The sequence below is a fragment of the Enhydra lutris genome, unplaced genomic scaffold, assembly GCF_002288905.1.
Source record: "Enhydra lutris kenyoni isolate GAN:26980312 unplaced genomic scaffold, ASM228890v2 scaffoldscaffold69, whole genome shotgun sequence".
NCBI lineage: Eukaryota > Metazoa > Chordata > Mammalia > Carnivora > Mustelidae > Enhydra > Enhydra lutris.
In genome coordinates, this window is record NW_019154153.1 from 7,383,240 (window position 1) to 7,399,277 (window position 16,038).

A 16,038-nucleotide genomic window follows, 5' to 3' on the forward strand; every position below is an offset into this window, starting at 1 on the left:
AGTCATCTTACTAAAGCAGACATAACTGGTTTGTTTGCTAAGCTGCCTCTGCTTTTTGAAGAGCCTCCATTAAAATAATTAACTTTAATGAATTACTAAATACCTCTCCATCCCATTAGATTCTCAGTTTTTCCTCTTTTATTCCTCCTACAAGGTCCAGTTCCTGACACAGAGGAAGTGACTGCTAAGCTTGAACGATGAATAAATGAATGAGTGACGTTTTACCCCTCTGGTCCTCATGTTGCTTGTCTGAGAATAAAGGAATCCGAGTAACATGCCTGAAGTTTCTGCCAACTCCAAACTTCTCCTTCCCAGTATGCATTAAGTAAATATCTGTTGAGCAAATGAATAGTACCAAACCAAAAGAAAATCCCTTTAAAGATGTGCCTTAAGGGGCACCTGGGTGGCTCAGTAGGTTAAGCCTCTGCCTTCGGCTCAGGTCATGATCCCAGGGTCCTGGGATCAAGACCTGTGTTGGGCTCTCTGCTCAGCGGGGAGCCTGCTTCCCCTTCTCTCTCTGCCTGCCTCTCTGCCTACTTGTGATTTCTGTCTGTCAAATAAATAAATAAATCTTAAAAAAAAAAAAAGATGTGCCTTAAAGGATCATGGATCAGTATGTTAAGTTTTATTCTAGAAGCAGGCCAGTGTGAGTTTCTGAATCTCTTAAATATTTTGCCTTTCCTCTGGAAGTCCTTCAGAGACATTTCAAACTGTCTGAAATAGAGTCTAACACTTGCTTTAGGAAACCCTTCCAAAGAATGACTTGCTTTCCGCCTTATCATGTGAGTCACCTATTTTTATTATTTGTCTTTCTCAGACACTTTCACAAAAGGAACATCTGTTTCTCAACACAAGGCAGCTCCTTATACATCTTGAAGCTAATGATGCTACTTCTTCCCACGGTAAAAGAAGTTTTACCGTGTCCTTTCTCCATCTCCAGATGTCTCGTATTTATGTGGACACTGCCAATCTCCTCAGAAGGACAGCTAACCTATGTGAGGGCATCAAGCCTCTGAAACACTAACAGAAGCAGGAATCTAGGGTAGGGGCTTTTACAAACTATAGGCATCCCTGGATCCCCGAAGAGTTCACTAACTCCCTGAAATTCTATTCACAATATCGTATGCTTGTGCATTTTCTGGAGGAAAATCCACATCTTTCTTTGGAACCTCAGGGGAGCCCCTTGACCTGAAAAGAGCTAAGTAAGAGCCACTGATCTACAGCCTGGGCTAAAATAAGCTGGAAAGTACAGGGGCTTTTAAGATCAGATAATGTTCTGGCACATTCTTTGAAGTTATATTAAAGACAGAATCCTCAACAGCTACAGACTGGAGTCTTTGGGACTAAGTCCCTCCCTTCATATCAGTTGACTTCACTTGGGAGCTTCCCCAAATCCCTAGGACTCGCTGAAACCCAGCCTGCTCCTCAGACACAGAAAAGCTTTGGGGAGAGGTCAGGTGACTGGCACCTCTGCCCTTATGTTTTAGCAGTAATGGCCTTGGAGCCAGAAGATGGGGTTCCTGTGAGGGCATGGGACTCTCCGAAGCCCAGGATCATTACTCCACCACAAGGTGGCACCCAAAGCCCAGACAGAACAACAAGCATCCTGCCTCCGCTCAAATCTGAGCGTAGGACTCAAGAGCAGAGTCCCCCAGGCACTAAGCATTAAATTCCTGGTTATACAACTGGTCCACAAAGTCTTTTCACCCACGCCCAGTGTCCCACAGGGGGCCTCACTGCTCTTTCTGAAAAGTTTGCATGTGGTTGTTGCTGGCTTCAGCCCTTTTCCTAGAGGTGGCCTTGAACCCTACATTCCTCCCTGGCTCTACCCTGGATGTGTAATATGAATTATGATGATCCTGATCCTGGGTATACATAGTGCACACACTTCTCTCCACGCCTTGGAGTCACTCCTGGGATTTTGCAGGGTCCTTACCCAGTGTTCGGAATCCTCAGTATGATTTCCAGGTTGGGAGCACAATGACATAGGATGTCATTGGAACATCTCTATAGTTGTGACCCACTCAGACAAGAATAAGGAAAGGATCAACAGTCATTAGGCCAAAGGCAAGAGTTACCAAGAGTAGCTGCAGCTTGAGTGGGGATCCCAGACTGCCATGTATTCTATAGTGAGGCTGCAATTTGGATACAGAAGGCAAGCTCAAATCTAAACCCATCAGAATAGTATGAACTTAGATAAAATCAAAATATTAAATTTATAAATGGAGTTTAAAACACGTAAGGGAACTGAGCACACTCAGTTAAGGAGACCCACTTAGACAGATGTTTGTGGGTACAGGTGGGGCATCCTAACCTCAAATCTCAGGCAAATAGACAACTTCAGCCTTCTTGAGAGGGTAATTACATATCATGATCATACACTGTCCACACGAGCTAGGAAAACTGCTCCCTGAAGCAGAGAGACGTCCTTTTAACTACAAGAAGGTTTGGAATTAACAGGGTGGCTTGGTACCACGTCAGCTTTGCGGAGATGAAGCCACAGTTTTCAAACAGTTCAAGGTTAAGATTGGCCACAAGAGAGATGTATGAGATTGGAAAGGGAGAAAGGCAGAATCAAGGCAGCAGCCATGATGCTGTTAAGGTCGGCTTTGGGTGCTAGGACAACTGTCCTTCCCCCACTCTTCATTTATTTACTCTTTCCCCTGCAGGAGCCAGACAATAACAAATAGGACATTCAAAAGCAACTGCATATATGGGGAAAACTAGAAAGTGACAATGTATGCCCAGGAAAGACCCAGAAAAGACCTGAGAAAACTTTTAAATTTATACTTCAGGCTGATATTCAGTGTGGAGAGAACCAACAACAACGAAAACAAAACAAAACAAAAAAACAGGAAAAAAAAAAAAGGGTTGCCTGCGTGGTTCAGTGGGTTAAAGCCTCTGCCTTCAGCTCAGCTCATGATCCCAGGGTCCTGGGATCGAGCCCTACATCAGGCTTTCTGCTCAGCAGGAAGCCTGCTTCTCCCCGCCCTCTCTCTCTGCCTACTTGTGATCTCTGTCTGTCAAATAAATAAGTAGAATCTTAAAAAAATAATAATAATAACAGAAAAAAATAACAATAACAAAACAAACAGACCCTGAGGAAGGGGGGAAATCTGATCTCCAGTTACCACATTATTAGATTCAAATGTCCAGTGTTCAACAAAAAAAATCACAAGGATGTAGGAAAATATACCCCATTCAAAGGAAATAAACACATCAACAGAAACTGTCCCTGAAACAATCCTAATAGCACATATATTAGACAGAGACTTTAAAACAGTCTGTCTTAAAAATGATCAAAGAACTAAAGGAAGATGTGGAGAAAGGCAAGAAAATATGGTGTTGAGGGGCACCTGGGTGGCTCGGTCAGTTAAGCATCTGCCTTTGGCTCAGGTTCTGGGATTGAGCACCACATCAGGATCCCTGCTTAGTGGGGAGCCTGCTTCTCCTTCTCCCTCTGCTCCTCCCCACTGCTCATGTACTTTCTCTGGTGCATGCTCTCTCTCTCTAATAAAATATTTCTTTAAAAAAAGAAAATATGGGACACCTGGGTGGTTCATTTGGTTAATAATCTGCCTTCAGCTCCAGTCAGGATCCCAAAGTCCTGAGATTGATTCCCACATCAGGCTCCCTGCTCAACAGAAAGCCTGCTCTTCCCTCTGCCCCTCATCCTGATTGTGCTCTCTTGCTCTCTCTATCTTGCTCTCTCAAATAAATAAAATCTTAAAAAAGAAAAAAAGAGAAAAGAAAATATGGTGTTGAATAAAATGGAAATGTCAATAAAGACATAGAAAACTTGAAAAGAAACCAAGAAGAAACTCTGGAGCTGAAAAATATAATAACTGAAATGAGAATTTCACTAGAGGGATTCAAGGCAGATGTGAGCAGGCAGAAAAAAGAATCAGTGAACTTGAAGATAAAATGATGAAAATTATCAAGCCTGAGGAATAGGAAAAAAGAAATAAGAAAAGTAAACAGGGCCAATGGGGACCGTGGGACATCATCAAGAGGATCAACATATGCATCAAGTGGGTCCAGAAGGCTGAGGGGAGAGAGAAAGGGGCAGAGAAAATATTTGAAGAAATAATGGCTGAAAACTTCCCAAATTTGATGAAAGACATCAAAGAAGCTCAGTGAACTCCAAGTAAGATAAATTCAAAGAGAATCATACCGGGACACATATAATCAAACTTTCAAAGGGCAAAAAATGAAGAGAATCTTGAAAGCAGCAAGAGAGAAGAGACTCATCCCATACAGGGGATGCTCAATGAGATTATTAGCAGATTTCTCATCAGAAACTTTGGAGGTCAGAAGACAGTGGGCCAATACATTCCAAGAGCTAAAAGAAAAAAAAATTGACTAAGAATACTATATCCAGCAAAACTATCCTTCAAACATGAGAGACAAATTAAGACATTCTTAGGTAAACAAAAGCTGAGGGGGTTCAAGACCACTAGACCTGCCCGGAAAGACAGGGAATCCAGCAAGGTGAAATGAAAGGATACTAGACAGTAACTCAAAACTGAATGGAAAATAAAGATCTCAATAAAGGTAAGTACATGGCCAATTATAAAAGCTAGTATAATCATGAGAGTGGTTTGTAGCTTCACTTTTTGTTTTCTATATGATTTAAGAGATTAATATATTTAAAGAAAAAAATTATTAGTGGAAAAGCAAGTATCACTCTAACTTATTGTTTATGACTCCAAATCTTGTTTTCTCCATAATATAAGAAAGTAATGCATTTAAAAGAATTATTAGTTTATGTTTTGGGGCACACAATGTATAAAATGTAATTCTGTGACATCAACAACTGAAAGGGGATGGAGATGAACTATCAAAGAGCAGAGTTTTCGTGTATCATTTAAGTCAGTATAGGTTCAAACGAAAGTATTATAACTTCAGGATCTTAAATGTATGCCCCAAATTTCACTGTAATATTTCATTATATCCCTAAATATTTCACTACAAAGAATCAATTAAGTACAAAAGAAGACAGAAATGCATGAATTGAGGGACAAAAAAATCTACAACACATATAAAAAAATATAGCACAATGACAAAAGTACGTCCTTCTTATCAGTAATTACTTAAAAAGTAAATGGAGGGGCGCCTGGGTGGCTCAGTTGGTTGAGCGACTGCCTTCAGCTCAGGTCATGATCCCGGACTTCCAGGATCGAGTCCCACATGGGGCTCCGAGATCCTTGGGGAATCTGCTTCTCCCTCTGACCTTCTCCTCTCTCATGCTCTCTCTCACTCATTCTCTCTCAAATAAATAAATAAAATCTTAAAAAAAAAAAAAAAAGTAAATGGAGGGGCGCCTGGGTGGCTCAGTGGGTTAAAGCCTCTGCCTTCGGCTCAGGTCATGATCCCAGGGTCCTGGGATCGAGCCCCACGTTGGGCTCTCTGCTCAGCGGGGAGCCTGCTTCCCTCTCTGTCTCTGCCAGCCTCTCTGCCTACTTGTGATCTCTGTCAAATAAATAAATAAAATATTTAGAAAAAAAAAAAGTAAATGGATTGGGTGACTGGGTGGCTCAGTGGGTTAAGCCTCTGCCTTCTGCTCAGGTCGTGATCTCAGGGTCCTGAGATTGAGGCCCACATTGGGCTCTCTGCTCAGCAGGGAGCCTGCTTCCCCCTCTTTCTCTGCCTGCCTCTCTGCCTACTTGTGACCTCTCTCTCTCTCAAATAAATAAAAATTTTAAAATCTTTAAAAAAAAAGTAAGTGGATTAAAGTCGCTGAACATAAAACAGAAATTGGTAGAATGGCTAAAAACACATGATCCAACTATATGCTGTCTATAACAGAATCACTTGATATCCAAAGACAGAAACAGATAGAAAGTAAAAGAACAGAAAAAGAAATTCCATGCAAATAGTAACCAAAAGAGAGCTAGGATGGCTACACTAATATCAGACAAAATAGACTTTAAATCAAAAAAGTTTACAAAAGATAAAGGACACTATATATTAATAAAAAGTTCAATACCACAAGGAGATGAAATGCCTTGATGACTCAGTCAGTTGAACATCCAACTCTTGATCTCAGCTCAGGTCTCAATCTCAGGGCTGTGAGTTCAAGCCCCATACTAGGCTCCATGGAGCCTACTAATATATATATATATAACTGGCAGAATTGAAGGGAGGAATAGATAGTTCTATGATGATAGCTGGAGATTTCAATATCCCACTCATAATAATGGGTAGAAAAAATAGACAGAAAAGTAAAGAAATAGAGGACTTACACAACACAATAAACCAACTAGAACTAACAGACATGTACAAAACACCCTTCCCAACAAAAACAGCATACATATTCTTCTCAAGTGTACATGGAACATTTTCCAGGATAGACCATATGTTAGGCTGCAGACTAAGTCTCAATTGATTTTAAAAGGTAAATATCATACTGGGGTGCCTGTGCGACCCAGTCAGTTAAGCAACTGACTTCCTGTTTTCAGCTCAGGTTGCGATCTCAGGATCATGAGATCCAGCCCCATGTTGGGCTCCACACGAAACATGGAGTCTGTTTGGGACTCTCTCTCTCCCTTTATCCCATTCCACCACTCTCTCTCTCCCCCTCTAAAATAAATAAATAAATCTTAAGAAAAATGGTAGATATTATACAAATTATCTTCTCTGACTATAATAGGATGAAGTTAAAAATTAATTTAAAAAGGAAAACTGGAAAATTCATGAAATTATGGAAATTAAATAATACATTATTAAACAACAAATAGACCAAAGAAGAAATCACAAGGGCAATTAGAAAATACTTAGAGGGGCATCTGGGTGGCTCAGTTGGTTAACTGTCAACTCTTGGTTTCAGCTCAGGTCATGATCTCAGGGTCCTAGGATGGAGCCCCACACAGGGCTCTGTGCTCATGCGGAGTCTGCTTGAGGCTTACTCTCCCTCTGTTCCTGCTCCTGCTTGTTCTCTCTCTCTCTCTCTCTCTAAAATAAATATAGATTTTTTTTTTTGGTAAATTTTATTTTACTTTTTTTCAGTGTTCCAAAATTCATTGTTTATGTACACACCCAGGGCTCCATGCAGCACATGCCCTCCATAAGAGACTGTAGACTCTGAGAAATATAAATCTTTTAAAAAAGGAAAATACAGGGCGCCTGGGTGGCTCAGTGGGTTAAGCCGCTGCCTTTGGCTCAGGTCATGATCTCAGGGTCCTGGGATCAAGTCCCACATCGGGCTCTCTGCTCAGCAGGAAGCCTGCTTCCCTTCCTCTCTCTCTGCCTGCCTCTCTGCCTACTTGTGATCTCTCTCTGTCAAATAAATAAATAAAATCTTTTTTAAAAAAAAGAAAAAAAAAGAAAAAGATTTTAAAAATAAATAAATAAATAAATAAAAATAAAAAAGGAAAATACTTAGAGACACATGTGAATAAAAACACAACATACCAAACTTTTTTTTGTTGTTTTTGTTTTAACTGTTTCTTTAGGGGAGGGAACATCACACTTCTAGTAACATTTTTAGAGTCTAAAGTTTTCTGGGTTTGGGGTTTTGGGGTTGGTTTTTTTTTTTTTTTTTCGACTTATCATGTCATGAATTCATAGGGTATAGGCCCCAACTGCTCAGGCTCCTTTCCCTTGGTTCTCACAAAGTGTGATTCTCTGGGTGGAGCAGGCTAATACTTCAGTTAAACCCAAGTAACTCTCTCTTTGACTTCCTTCTTTTTCTGATCATTTTCCTTCACATGCTTCAGGAAGCTATCTTGGCTCTTAGAGTGCTTAATATACTCAACTTGTACATTAATTTGCATGGCAAGAATCATACCCTTCATGTGTTTGTTTACAGCAATACCAATAGCATGCTAGGCAGCCCTGCAGATTCTTCCAGTTTTGCCATAGTAACATTTGTGGGGCAGTACTTTTTGAACATTGCCCATTTCCTTGATGTCTGTAATAGCGCCTTTCTTGAAGATTCATATGTATGTGGCCAAAGGAACAACTCCATGTTTTCTAAATGGCCTAGAGAACATATAGCAGGTGCCTCTCCTCCTTCCCTTTGTATTGGTCATTCTGGCAAACTACTGGAAGATGATGGTTCTAGCCAAAAGGCTCACACCAAAACTCTTGGGATGCAATGAATGTGGTAATAAGGGGTAAATTCATAGCTGTAAATACTCACATTAAAAAGAAAATAAGAGGAACCCCTGGATGGCTCCATCGGTTAGGCATCTGCCTTCCACTCAGGTTGTGATGGGGTACTGGGACCAACCCCCACTTGGGCTCCCTGCCCTCCAGGGAGCCTGCTTCTCCCTCTCCCTCTGCCTGCCACTCCCCCTGCTTGTGCTTGCTCTCTCTCTCTCTCTGTGTCTCAATCTCTCTCAAATAAATAAATAAAATCTTTTAAAAAAAATAAGAAAAATCTCAAATCAACAACCTAATTTTACAACTTAAGTAACTAGAAAAAGAACAAAATAAACCCAAAGCTAGCAAAGGGGAGGAAATGACAAAGATTAGAGCAGAGATAAACTAAATAGGAAATAGAAAAATAATAGAGAAAATCAATGAAACCAAAACTTGCTTCTTCAAAAAGACCAAAAAAAAAAAAAAAAAAAGACAAACCTTTTAGTTAGATGGACTAAGAGAAAAAGAGAATAAACTCAGAAATGAATGTGGAGTATTTATGTGCCTATTTGACAGAAATAAAAAAGAATTATAAGAGAATACTATGAACAATTGTAATCAACAAGTTGGATTACCTAGATGAAAGAAACAAACCCTTAGAAACACAAAACCTACCAAAACTAAATCATGGAGAACTAGAATATCTGAAGAGGCCTATAACCAGTAAGAAAATTAAATCTCTAATCCAAAATGCCCCCCCCCAACCAAAATCTCCCAACAAAGAAAAGCCCTTGACCTGATGGCTTCACTGATGAATTTTACCAAACATTACAAAATCATACCAATCCTTCTCAAAATTTGTTTTAAAACACTTCTTAACTCATTCTATAAGGCCAAGATTACCCTGACACCAAAGCAGACAAAGACATTATAAGAAAAAATAACAAACAATATCCCTTATGAACATTGATGCAAAGAAATCCTCAACAAATAAAATTCATCAGCATATTAAAAGGATTATACACCATACCCTGGTGGAATTTATTCCTGAAATGCAAAGATCATGCAACATATGAAAATCAATCAATGTAATACGCCATGTCAACAGAATAAAGGGAAAAAACACATGATCATCCCAATTGATGCAGAAGTATTTGACAAAAATCAACACCATTTCATGATAAAAAACCTCCCCAAAACTAGGAATAGAAGGTAACTACCTGCACATAATAAAATCCATATATGAAAAACCCACACAAATAAAGTATTCAATGGTGAAAGACTGAAAGTTTTTCTTCCAAAATGAGGAATTACCTTAATAATGCCCACTTTTACCACTTCTATTCAACACAGTACTGGAAGTTTTAGCCAGAGCAATTAGACAAGAGAAAGAAATAAAAGGCATCCAAATTGGAAAAAAAAAAGATGTAAAATTATCTCTCTGACATGATCTTATATGTAGACAACCTTAAAAATTGCACACACATAAAACTGTTAGAACTAATGAATTCAGTAAAGTAGTAGGATACAAAGTTGACACATAAAAGTCACCTGCATTTCTATACACAAACAATGAACAATCTGGAAAACAAAGTTACAAAACCAATTTCATATACAGTAGTTTCAAAAATACTTAGGAATTAACTTAACCAAGGAGGTAAAAGAATTGTAGGATGAAAACTACAAAACATTGCTGAAAGAAATTATAGATATAAATAAATGAAAACACATTCCTATTCATGGATTGGAAGACATAATATTGTTAAAATGTCAATACTACCCAAAGTGATCTACAGATTTGATGCAATCCCTATCATTTTTTGCAGAAATAGAAAAATCCATACTAAAATATATATGGAATCTCAAGAGACCCCAAATGGCAAAAACAATCTTGAAAAAGAACAAACTGGAGGGGTCCCTGGGTGGCTCAGTGGGTTAAAGCCTCTGCCCTCGGCTCGGGTCATGATCTCAGGTCCTGGGATATAGCCCCGCATCAGGCTCTCTGCTCAGCTGGGAGCCTGCTTCCTCCTCTTTCTCTGCCTGTCTCTCTGCTTACTTGTGATCTCTGTCTGTCAAATAAATAAATAAAATCTTTAAAAAAAAAAGAACAAACTGGAGAACTCACACTTGCTGATTTCAAAACTTACTACAAAGCTACAGTTAATAAAACAGTGAGCTATCAGTATGAACACAAACATACAGACCAATGGAACAGAATAGATAGCCTGGAAATAAACGTGTGTGTGTGTGTGTGAGAGAGAGAGAGAGAAAGAGAGAAATGATTTTGACAAGGGTGCCAAGACTATTCAATGGGGAAAGAACAGTCTTTTCTACAAATGGTGCTGGGATAAATGGATGTCTACATGCAAAAGAATAGTTACCTATTAACTCAAAATGGGTAAATGACCTAAATGTAAGACCTAAAACAATAACACTTTTAGAAGAAAACACAGGAAGAAAGCTTCACAACATTGGCTTGGCAAGATTTCTTAGATATGACATCAAAGGCACAGGTAATAAAAGAAAAAATAAACACGTTGAACTTCATAGGATCACAAAAAGACAAATACCATATCATTCCACTTACATGAGGTACTTAGAATGGTCAAAATCACAAATACAAAAAGGAGAATGGTGGTTGCCAGGGGTTGAAAGTTGGGGGGAGGGGGAGATGGAGAGCTTTTTTTTTTTTTTTTAAGGGATACAGCGTTTCAGTTTTACCAGATGAAAAATGTTATAAGGATGGATAATGGGGGGCCCTGGGGGGGTCAGTCATGACCTTCGGGTCAGGTCATGGTCCCAGGGTCCTGGGATCAAGCCCTGTGTCAGGCACCCTGCTTAGCAGAGAGCCTGCTTCTCCCTCTTCCTCTGCTGCCTCTCTGCCTACTTGTGTTTTCTCTATCTCTCTGTCAAATAAATAAACAAAATCTTAGGGGGAAAAAAAAGGATGGATAATAAAGGGTAACAGTTGTACAACCATGTGAATGTCTTTGATACCACTGAACCGCATACTTAATGGTTAGGATGGTAAATTTTGTTAGGTGTACTTTACCACAATAAAAAACATGCTCCCCAAAAGAGAAGATCATTGTCTTTGTTTTTACTGTATTATAAATAATCAAACAAAATCTATAGGCTGAAATTAAAGAAAAGCAATAAGTAAGATTTTCAAATTTATTAGATTCAGAATAGAACAACAAAAGTTGAAATTTAAACTTAAAAAGCATGAGAAAAATTAGATTTTGAAGCTGATTGCTTTAATAAACTAATATTTAAAATTCTTGTAACTATGCATAGCCTTTTGTGTGTGTGTGCCCCAAATATAAAAAGATACAAATTTGCATTAACCTACTTCTTGCAACTGTCCCTAGCCAGCCTGTCTCATTTCTCTGGCATGAAATGTAATGGGGTCTCCTCATTGTCCATGTTAAAGCTCCCATTGCTACCTCTGAGCTCTAGTAAAGGAGAGATTTGTCCCATATACTTTCAATATACCTCTCCTGAAGGATTTCTGTCCCCTTTCCCTTCCATTATGAGCTCTGTGACACTCAACCCCAAGAAAGAAAGGACCTTGAGGATCAGCTCATATTCCAAGGAACATTTACTAACACCTTCTGCGTCAAGCCCTGTGTGGGGTGTGTCCCCATGTTACCACACTTAGCTGTTCACATCTACCCTGTGAAGCGAGTGTCAGCACCCTCATGTTACAGTGGAAACAGACTCATAGTTTAAGTAACTGGCCCAGCTAGCAAGCAGTCAAGCAGAGAGATGGCCTTGGACATGGCCTGGGCAGCACAGATCTATCTTGCCTGGTCCTCTGCTTCTCAGGTTTTCACCATCTGGTTGATCCTCATACTCCCTCCCCAGAAGATTCCTCTGACCACCTCCCCCTGCCGCAAGACTCCAGGACCCTGCCTGTGCCTGTCACCCTCAATATTCCTCTATGGCCAGGATGCTCACCAAAGGAGGAAAGATTCTGGCCCAATTTGCAGGTAAGAGAGAAGGTTACCACAATCCTTGCTCTTCAAGAATAACTGCAGTGGGGCCCCTAAAAACCATGAAGGAGAGAAGGGTCAGGAGAAGCAACTGTGAGAGAGGCAGAAGCCCCTGCCACTAACCCACCCTCTTCCTCTCCCAGTCGAGGAAGCCTTCAGAACCAAAGGGGGTATGGGAAAGATGAGTCAGATATGTTTCCCTTTGCGTCACAGAATCTAACTCTCCATCTGTGACTTCAGATAAGTTCCAAATAACCCCAAGCAGTGGCCCACAGGGTGTGATAGCAACACACCTACACCCCAAGGTATCCCTTTCCAAGTCTGTGGGAAAACAACTGCCTCTTTCAACAGTCAACACACTACCTGAAAAATGAACAATTCAAAAATGAAACTAAGAAAACTATTTCATTTACAATAGTACAAAAGAGAATAAAATATTTAGGAATAAATTTAATGAAAAAAGGGTAAGACTTGTACATGGAAAACTACAAAATATTGAAAGACATTAAAGGAGACCTAAATAAATGGAAAGATATCCTATGTTCATAGATTGGAAGACTTACTATTATTAAGATGACAGTACTCGCCCAAATTCACGTACAGGTGCAACCCAATCCCAATCAAAATTCCAACTGCCTCGTTTTGCAGAAACAGACAAGCTAATTCTAAAATTCCTATGGAGGGGCGCCTGGGTGGCTCAGTGGGTTAAAGCCTCTGTCTTCGGCTCAGGTCATGATCCCGGGGTCCTGGGATCGAGCCCCGCATCGGGCTCTCTGCTCGGCAGGGAGCCTGCTTCCTCCTCTCTCTCTCTCTGCCTGCCTCTCTGCCTACCTGTGATCTCTATCTGTCAAATAAATAAATAAAATCTTTAAAAAATAATAAAAAAAAAATAAAATTCCTATGGAAATGCAAGAGACATAGAAGAGCCAAAATCATCTCGAAGAAGAAGAAAAAGTTGGAGGACTCACACTTCCTGATTTGAAAACTTACTACAAAGCTATAGTAGTTAAAACAATGTGGTACTGAGATAAAGATAGACATATAGATCATGGAATAAATTCAAGAGTCCAGAAACCAACCCATATATCTATAGTCAATGGTTTTTAACAAAGATGCCAAGGCCATTCAATGTGGAAAAAATAGTCTTTTCAACAAATGGTGCTGGAATGAAGCTGGACCCCTATCTCAAATCATACACAAAAATTAACTCAAAATCGATAAAAAAAAATAAATGTAAGAGCTAAAATCATAAAAATATTAAAAATAGATAAAAATCTGTGTGACCTTGGAATAGACAACAAATTTCATATGACACCAAAATCAAAAGGAAAAAAATGGCAACAAAAGATATTGGACTCCATCAAAATTTAAAACTTTTATGTATCAAGGATACTGTCAAGAAAGTAAAAAAAGGGGCGCCTGGGTGGCTCAGTGGGTTAAGCCGCTGCCTTCGGCTCAGGTCATGATCCCAGGTCCTGGGTTCGAGCCCCACATCGGGCTTTCTGCTCAGCAGGGAGCCTGCTTCCTCCTCTCTCTCTGCCTGCCTCTCTGCTTACTTGTGATTTCTCTCTGTCAAATAAATAAATAAAATCTTTAAAAAAAAAAGAAAGTAAAAAAAACAACCCATAGAATGGAGAAAATATTTGCCAATCATATATCCGATAAGGGTCTAGTATCCAGAATATATATCCAGAATATATAAAGAACTCTTACAACTTGGGGTGGCTCAATCAGTTGAGCAGTTGAGCGGTTGGGTGACTGACTCTTGGTTTCCACTCAGGTCAAGATCTCAGGGTCACTGTATCAAGCCCCAGCCCAGCCTCAGTCTCTGTGCTCAGCAGGGAGTCTGCTGGAGATTATAGCTCCTTCTGCCCCTCCCCCAACTGGCGTGTAGGCTGTCTCTCGAATAAATAAATAAATCTTTTTTCTTAATATTTTATTTATTTATTTGACAGAGAGAGATGCAGCAATACTGCGAACACAAGCAAGGGGAGTGGGAGAGGGAGAAGCAGGCTCCCCACCGAGCAGGGAATGCGATGCGATGCGGGGTTCCATCCCAGGACTCCAGGACCAGGACCTGAGCCAACGGCAGACACTTAACAACTGAGCCACCCAGGCGCCCCTAAATAAATAAACCTTAAAAAAATAAAGAACTCTTACAACTCAACAAAAAAAGACAAATAATCCAATTTAAACATGGACAAAGAAATAAATGTTTCTCAAAGAAGACATAAAAATGGCCAGTAGGCACATGAGAAAATGTTCAGCACCATTAGTCTTAGAGAAATGCATCTCAAAACCATAATGAGATACCCCTTCATTCTAACTAAGATGGCTATAATTTTTTAATGGAATTTAACATGTGTTGGTAACTATGCAGTTCTCTGGGATCTTCATGTACCATTGATAGGAATGTAAAATAGTTCAGTTGCTATGGAAAACAGTTTGTCAGTTCCTCAAGAAGTTAAATATAGAGTTACCATATGACCCAGCAATTCCTCTCATAGGTGTATACCCAACATATGTTCACACAAAACTTGACATGAATGTTGATAGCAGCATTATTCATAATAGTCCGAAAGAGGAAACAACCCAACCGCCCATCAATGGATAAATGGTGTATCCATCAATAGATCATTCATCCATAAAAAGAAACAAAGTACTGATGACATAAGGTGCACATGGATAAAACTTGAAGATATTACACTACAATGAAAGAAGCCAGATACAAATGGCCACATATTATATGGCTCCATTTACCTGAAGTGTTCAGAATAGGCAGTAAGGGATAGTGGAAGAGGGTAGAAAAGGGAGGGGGGCAGCGGCAGGCGCGGAGGGCAGATGGGGAAGGAAAAAAATGGACTAACTGGGGGCTGCCTGGGTGGCTCAGTGGGTTAAGCCTCTCCCCTTGGCTCAGGTCATGATCTCAGGGTCTTGGGATCGAGTCCCACATCGGGCTCTTTGCTAGGCAGGGAGCCTGCTTCTTCCTCCTCTCTCTCTCTCTCTCTCTCTACTTGTGATCTCTCTCTGTCAAATAAATAAAATCTTTTAAAAAAATGGACTAACTGTAATGGGTGGGGTGTGAGGTTTCTTTTAGGAGAGGTGGGAATGTTCTCAAATTAGATAGTGGTGATATTTGCCCAACTTTGTGAAAACGCTGAAAACCACTGAATTGTACATTATAAAATGATTAATGTGTTGAATTTATTTCAACTTTAAAAGAGTCAACATGCAGGGACACCTGGGTGGTTCAGTCAGTTAAGTATCTGCCCTCAGCTCAGGTCATGATCCCAGGGTCCTGAGATCAAGTCCTACATCAGGCTCCTTGCTCAGCAGGGAGTCTGCTTCTCTCTCTGCCTGCTGCTCCCTGTACTTGTGGGCACTCACTCGCTCTCTCGCTCTCGCTCTCGCTCTCTGACAAATAAATAAAATCTTTAAAAAAAAAAAAAAGTCAACATGCACCAAGGAGCCCTTCAGTGTGGGCTCAGGACCACTGTAGTCCTTAGGGAGGCTTGTGGTGCTAAAGCAACAGAGTCTAAGGGTCAGCCATGTCCCAACTTCCATCTCCCAAATGAGCTCAGGGATACCCTCTCTGAGCAGGTCTGCAGTCTCCTAAACAGGAATGACCTCCCTTGCCATAAGGAGGCTTTTCTCAGCCCCTTAGGGCAGAGGGCAAACATCTGAAGGGATCCACGGGATTGGCAGAGGCCCTGCAGGTTGGGTTACAGAGGATTTGGGAGAGAAGAGGCAGAATTGGACTTTAGAGCACTGGTGGTGACACGAGGATAAAGACGTCACGAAAGAGGAGATCCAAGTCACAAAGGATGGCGGAAGATGCTCGGCCTCACTGGCAATCAAAGGAACACACGCTGGAACAAAAATGAGACAGCATTTTCCCCCAATTAGATTGCAAAAATGGTTTGCTAATATGAAATTTGGCAGGCTGTGAGGAGGTATG

The 16,038-nt window shown here is 40.3% G+C and overlaps 1 protein-coding gene and 1 pseudogene across 1 annotated transcript in view; both read right to left on the reverse strand.

Moving 5' to 3' along the window:
• The window catches only part of LOC111159673 (vesicle associated membrane protein 1), a 76,721-nt gene that overhangs the window by 32,517 nt on the left and 28,166 nt on the right, over positions 1–16,038 (reverse strand). The window lies entirely within an intron of this gene.
• Positions 7,551–8,036, reverse strand: LOC111159690 (annotated as a pseudogene).